The sequence below is a fragment of the Penaeus monodon genome, chromosome 26 (genome assembly GCF_015228065.2).
Source record: "Penaeus monodon isolate SGIC_2016 chromosome 26, NSTDA_Pmon_1, whole genome shotgun sequence".
NCBI lineage: Eukaryota > Metazoa > Arthropoda > Malacostraca > Decapoda > Penaeidae > Penaeus > Penaeus monodon.
Genome location: NC_051411.1, coordinates 35,105,275 through 35,112,204, shown reverse-complemented (window position 1 = coordinate 35,112,204; position 6,930 = coordinate 35,105,275). Strand labels below are relative to the sequence as shown.

At 37.5% G+C, this 6,930-nt stretch overlaps 1 pseudogene; it reads right to left on the bottom strand.

Annotated features, from left to right (window-relative positions):
- Positions 1 to 2,099: 2,099 nt before the first annotated feature.
- On the bottom strand, positions 2,100 to 3,270 carry LOC119589684 (annotated as a pseudogene).
- Between the last annotated feature and the right edge of the window lie 3,660 nt (positions 3,271 to 6,930).

Sequence of the window (6,930 nt, the reverse complement as noted above, 5' to 3'; positions counted from 1 at the left end):
CAAATAACTGCGATATCCCCTCCCCCTAATTAATTTCCCCCCCCACCCATCCTCCTAACCCCCCCCAAAACGCCACCCCCCCCGAAAACCCAACCCTACCCCGCCCACATTAACCCCCCACCATCCTTTCCCCCCCTCCTGATACAATGTGAATCCCTTTTGTCCAAGTTCCCCTTCCACAGACCCCCATCCCAATACCCCTCCTATTAAAAACTACCACCCTCTCCCACCCTCAGACCTCTCAGTCCTATCCCCCCCTTCTGCTGCTTCCCCCTCAAATCTCCACCGTACACAAATCTATATCACTAAAGTTAACTATCCTTATTGGAAATTCCGTTTTCCGCTCCACAGACCTGACCGTCAAAATCCTTTCCTTATAATCCTCTATTGATCCTTCAAAGACCTTCTACACCACATCCTCCAATACCATCCCCATCTACATTTTCTCTCTTCCCACATTCTTTAATCCTCGTCCATACTACCTTTCCCCCATCTATCCTTCCTTCACCGACCTCCAACAACTATCAGACATCCTTACAGAATCCCACACTTTTTGCTTCAACAACCTATTCTCTTTCCTCAAACGCATACATATCTCTTCATCTAATCTAACTCCTTACCACACCCGACCCTAACCCTTTCACTCACCAATTCCTTTGCCCAGCTTAGACAACTAATCACTAACTCAACCACCCTTCCCTAAACATTAATATAGTGCTACATGACCTTAGATGTCTAGCACATTTATCTTGCTTTTAACCATTAACCATTGCTGTCTTCTTTTTTCCTTTTCTTCAATCCCCTTCTATCCAAATCGGTAAACTCATATTTGCCCTTGTTGCCACAATACTTTATAGTGCTGTCTAACGTTGATGTCTTTGTAAATTTATTTGTTTGACAATGACCATTCTGGAAATCCACAAACACAGTCTTACTGACCCAGAAGTTTCTTACCTGTCCCCAAGCCCCACCCTTTCCCCATGTTTGTATACACCACTATGACCCAAGATGACACGTCAGGACATTTGCAATATTGTTCATGACATTTGAAATACAAGATAGAACTAAATTGAATCAAATAAAACGTTACGAGTGATTGCAATCTCTTTCATGAAGCTACATTAGTTTTGCCTGAAAAAATTGAGGTTTCATCTCATGGAAGTTATGAAACTTAGAACTCGCACATTTTTTTTTTTTTTTTTTTTTTGGGGGGGGCACCGTGAACAAATTACTCGCAAATGTAGTCTCCAGTATATCTATGGACAGTCTGCTGTGTGATAGATTGTGCCAATAGAAGTATATGCAGTCCAGTTTACCTTTTGGGGTTATTTTTAAAAGTCAATTGGTACACTTCTGTGCTGACAATTGTTTACACAAACATTTATGCTCATATTAGCAACAGCTTTTGTACTTTCTGATGCCTGTAATTTCAGTCAATTTATTTCTTGAGGTCATTCAATTTTTTTTTTAAACAAGGGTAAATTAAGAGTTATTGACCTGGACAATGTTGGATATAAAATGGTTGAAAGGTAAAGTGGGGGTGCAAATGGATTGGTTCAAATAGGGAAAGGGTAAGGTCTGTCCTGGATTAATTGCTGGGCATACATAGTTTTCTCGTTGTGACGTCACCATCATACCCACCTGTGTGGACAGATTTAGGCCCCATCCAGTGGCAGTCCCATTTTTAAAATCTCGGAGATTAAAAAAAAAAAAAAATGTGAATGGGCATTAAGAACATTAAGATTTCAAACATTGATTATGTAGTACACTACATAATATGTATAGAACTTTTGAAAGAATAAGGGCATTTGTCTACTTTTAAAAGAACAAACATTATTTATTCCCACTTTTTTTTGGATATCTGAAGAAAGTGCTATGGCCTATTTAATTTCTTTACTCAGGAAATCTGGATTTTAAAGCCAAAATATCTAGATTTTAACCATTACTGCCTAGAGCATTTGGCTAGATAAATACTATGCAAGAAAAAACAATAAATAAAGAGATTAAACCGTGGTAAAAAAAGAGAAGAAAAATAGGGTATTTATTTAAAATTACACATTGCTGATATCACTTCTTTGACTTTGCTGACCAAATGATATTTAGGTCTTGTGAAGCGCTCTCACTCTTGACATTTTCTCCTTCATACTCGGGTCTAAAATCCTTGGCTTTCCCCGAACTGTGGGGCCAATTTCTGGAAAGATTTATGTGCAATTGTTTAAATGTAAAATGGGCAGTATACCTATAGATGATTCTAGAACTATTCTGAATAACAGCAGGGATCTCAACACTACTCACCATTTCTGGGACACCAGTCCTGTTTGGGAAGGAGCAGTGATCAAAGTTATGATTATCATGGCTGATTCCATAGCTCTCCACACACTTGCCAACTCCTGTCGATACACTATACCATGTATACCCCTCAGGACATTGATACCGTATCTGTTTCAGCTGACCAGATTCTAGGAAACATTCAAAGTATCTATGCTTATTCAACGGTCAGGGAAGCGTCCTTCACTGTCGCACTTGAACTTGTACTTGCAAGGATCTTCACAAATTTGCTTTCTCTCGTTGAAAAAGGCGTTACCGTTACACAAGAAGGACTTTTGCAGCCATCCATGTCTCAGGGCAATACACGATAATATTCACTACAATTTCCTGGATTAACAAAGGTCCCAGGCTTGGTACAAGGTGGTAGACCAGCTTCATTACGACAAATGTGTAAGGTTTTCGTCAAAAAACCATACCATCTGGACACTTGTAACTTTCTGGTTTGGATCCTACATCCTGCAGGAGAAAAACCTCTGTGGGTCATAGTGGTCCACGCGAAATATATATGGCCTCTCACAAGTGCACTCTGTTGGTTCATTAGGATAGCACACACCACCTCCAAATTCACTTTTGTCTGTGCAGTAATGATCCTCGATGCAGTGACGAACGAAGGCTTGTCCTTTTACACACACGACCAAAGTCTTGCAATTAATGCAGAGGAAACGGTCAGGTTGAGCTTCACACAGATGCGAGAGAGAAGAGTAACCCACAGAAACACTACGTTCCTTTCGCAAACTGAAAGAAAAGGAATTTTAATACATTTTAAAAGTAATTCTTTATAAATCCCTTTGTTAGACAACCAAAAACTTAACTTACTTGTTTGCCAAGACAACGGAGACTCCTGAGACCATCTGGAAAATAAGTTGCATTACAATTCAGCATCGTAAGTAGGATGGATTTTATTAATGAAAACTTGTCCAGCCTAGTATAATCGTCAGGTTTGTAGACTATATTGTCTAAAAATTTTACTCTACAGTACTTATTCAAAACCTTAGTTTCACAAATCCTAAATCTTCAATTTACTTTGCAATCCATGTTCTAGGGTTTTCCAGTCTGGGGATACCCTTACATAAACAATGGCATCATTACATTGAAGTCAGCCTTCTGCTAAGAAAAAGTGTGATGTAAATATGATCCATCAGACCAGTTTCAATGACACCTCTTGAGCCAGAAGATAGAAAACGATCTGCTAATCACTTTCTAGACTGGAGGAGTTCACATCACAGGTTATTCCATCACAGGTTATAATAAACATTAAATGTTGGCTGACCAGGAGTCATAGAAGCGAAATGGTTAGTCAAACCAAAAAAACAAAAAAACTGGCATATGCTCAAGAAAGCAGAGAATCGGCAGAGACCATCAACCTGGTATGCATTTAGAGGTCACTCTTCAATAGTCTGCTACATGACGCAGTTTTAACTGCTGGAAATATGGACGGAGAAAATGCCGCTCGGTAACAATCTGTGCTAAAATGTGGTGAAGAGAACACACAAGGATGTCGTTTTCAAACAAGATATACCAACTGTTGTAGTTAATATCGCACTTGTGATAGGAACTGCTAATTGTACATGGTAAAAGCTTCAAACTACAAAAACTGACTTTAAAGATAAGAGGACCATAGTCCTGTCTACCTGGGGATCCCTTAACAGCTTCGTTGAGAGTCGGCTACAAAGCCGCATTTTCGCTTTGTCCCAGAAAAGGCCAAAGTGTTTACAATAACCTGGATGAACTGGATTATAATGGATTCTCACATATCAATTGAAAAAATTCCAAACAAGAGGCTAAATTTAAATCCAATCCCATTTTCTTATCATGCAAGCTACTCCACTAGCCCACACTTCAACTGTGAACTTGTCTCAATCTTGACAATTTTAGGAGATAAGCAAGGGGTGGTTAAAAGTTAGTGGATGAGATAATAGAAATACCACATTAATTTTAACATGCATACCAAGATAGGACGTTCATATCCTGATGCAGAAACTTTCATCAAACATCCGACTGGTGTTAATTTACATAGATTGTTGAAAATCAACTGAATGGAAATTAAAGATCCTTTAGCAGATTTTCAATAACCCCTATGTTTACTTGAGCTGATCACACTAAGGACTGTGGCACAATTTAATTGAATAATCGAGCCAAGCCGAGAAAGTTACACATGGCATTGTTTGGTGAAGAAAACAGGACCGAAGTACAGTACTTTAATCTGTATATGCATCTGGATATTACATCTCATGACATGTAATTATGACTTGGAGAGTTGTACCAGGATCGATAATCAAAAACTGTATGACAATTTGAGTAGAAGTACTTCATTTCTAGGTTACAGTTTCTTCATACATGTTTACAATGGTGCTTACATATCGGATCAGAAACCAAATTATGCAAGTCATTAAATCCATTAAGGTAGTAGACATGTCATGAAATGTATCTTACTAACAAAAAGTTATTTGTCTGAATTGTAACATTTGATGATATCTCTGTTGGCTGTTAGATGTAACAAGGTAATCATTTACATATAGAGCCTGTACTACTATATCTGCTAGCTAAACCCACCCACCCTCTTTCTAATTCTCATTAGTGTTTACCACAGAACTGTCGGCATTTCCTAGTCTTCCGAAAAGTGACGATTGGCTATAGAAACTAGTCTGTCATTTATGCCTTGCCGACATCACGAATATTAGTGTACTAAAACTTCATGAAACCGTTATTACATACCGACCAGCTCTAGACAAAAATCTAAGGAATTTAATTACTATAATCAGCCCAGAATGATATTGCGAACTGAAATTGCTCAACCTGAGCATTTTGGTCCTGAGCAAAATGGCCTAAGTGAATATAGCAATTTAATCCTATGGTATTTTAGAACCTTTATCATAGTTTAAAAAAAAAAAAAAAAAAAAAAAAAAAAAAAAACATCTCACACTCATTTAATACGAGGTCAGTCACTTGCCAAAACCGGGGCCCCCAAATTTTACGTGTCTTAATTACAAACCTGTTTTAAATTTTTTTATGAGGGATACTTATACTGGGGTAGTAAATATTTTCTGGAAAATTACCCAAACTGGCCCAAACTAAATTAACGAATGTATGAACACCATTCAAAAATCCCAAAAAACACCACGGGGTTTTAAATTGGGCTTCCCATGAAGAAAGGGTTTAACTTGTCAACCCCCAGTCCCCATGGTGGGAGAAGAATAGAAGAAAGGAAATTCATTTAGTCTGCTATAATGCCCAAAAAGGTGTCATTAAAAAAAGCAAAAAGGGAAAAACATGCAAAAAGGGGTCAGTAAAACATAGATCAATACATCAAACATCTATGCCACTATGACTTGTTTGGAAAAAAAATTCAAAGATTCGGAAAAATACATCCAATATCATTCCAACCCTGAGGCACTAATCTAATAATGATGCTGCTCCCAAATACTATTCAAAAATCTTTTCTGGTGCTAGTCTTCTAAGATTTTTGCCAGCTAAAATAGAACGGAGGCATACTCATCCCTCAATTTCGCCACAAAATTGCCACATATTAATGTATATCAAATGATATTACATCTATCGAAAGCCCCATAAGCAAATCAAGAAAATGACAATTCATGAAATTGGCATTTACCATTATCCCATCCTAAGCTGGAAAAGCCAAACCCCACAGAAATCTACAGGGCCCATTTTTTGACAAGCTGTTTTGTAAATTCTGGATGCTCAATTTTTGCCTAGTATAGTATTTGAGAATTACTTGGGGGAAAAATCATTTTTATTGGGAAATGAACTGACAACGGATTTCCTTATTAGACTGACGGAATGCTATCACCAAGGGTATCATCCCTTATTTTCTTTCATTTTGGGAAAAAGGCAATGATACATCATGGAGCTTATCTTGAGAGTTGATGAGCAGGTCTGCCAAGGTTGGGGCTAATTGCCACGATTTTTATTCCTCATCTATATCAAAAGGGTATTAACTCGCCTGAGCCTATTTTCTATTTAATTTGGTGGTGTATATAATTTTTTCAGTTTGTTCTTCCATCAGAAGTGCTCTAATCAGCACTGATAAATTCTATATTTGAATACGTTTTTTTTTGGCATTTCGGAAAAGATTTAAATGATCAAACAATATTTTGCAAAGGTAAATGTGATCCTTTTGCGGAATTACTTTTGTATACTATTTACCTTTTTTTTATGTTTTGCTTTTCAGTTCTCACCCCCTGCAATCTGGGCTCCTTTTCGAAAAAACATCAAATTTGCTATACACAAAACCCCCCCCATACACCTGGTGCCAGTGATTTGTTATAAAAATTTTATGCAGTGCATACCTTTCCCAAATATACATGCTGCTATATATTAAAATATATTTTATTTTTATTTTTATATATATATAAATATTTTATATCTATCTCACACACACCACACACGCAATGCTTTAAAAGTAACAAATCATGTAGGGAGCGTGCGACTTTTCAAAATTCCCGTGCAATTTTTAGGTCCCCCAAGGCCAGTAAAATGGCCAGCCGCATCGATTTGGCCAGAGCAAGAAAATTTTTTACTCGCTATTTCATGTTTTTTTACTCTTGAAAGCCCCTATCCTTTTATCAGGCTTTTTTTTCGAAA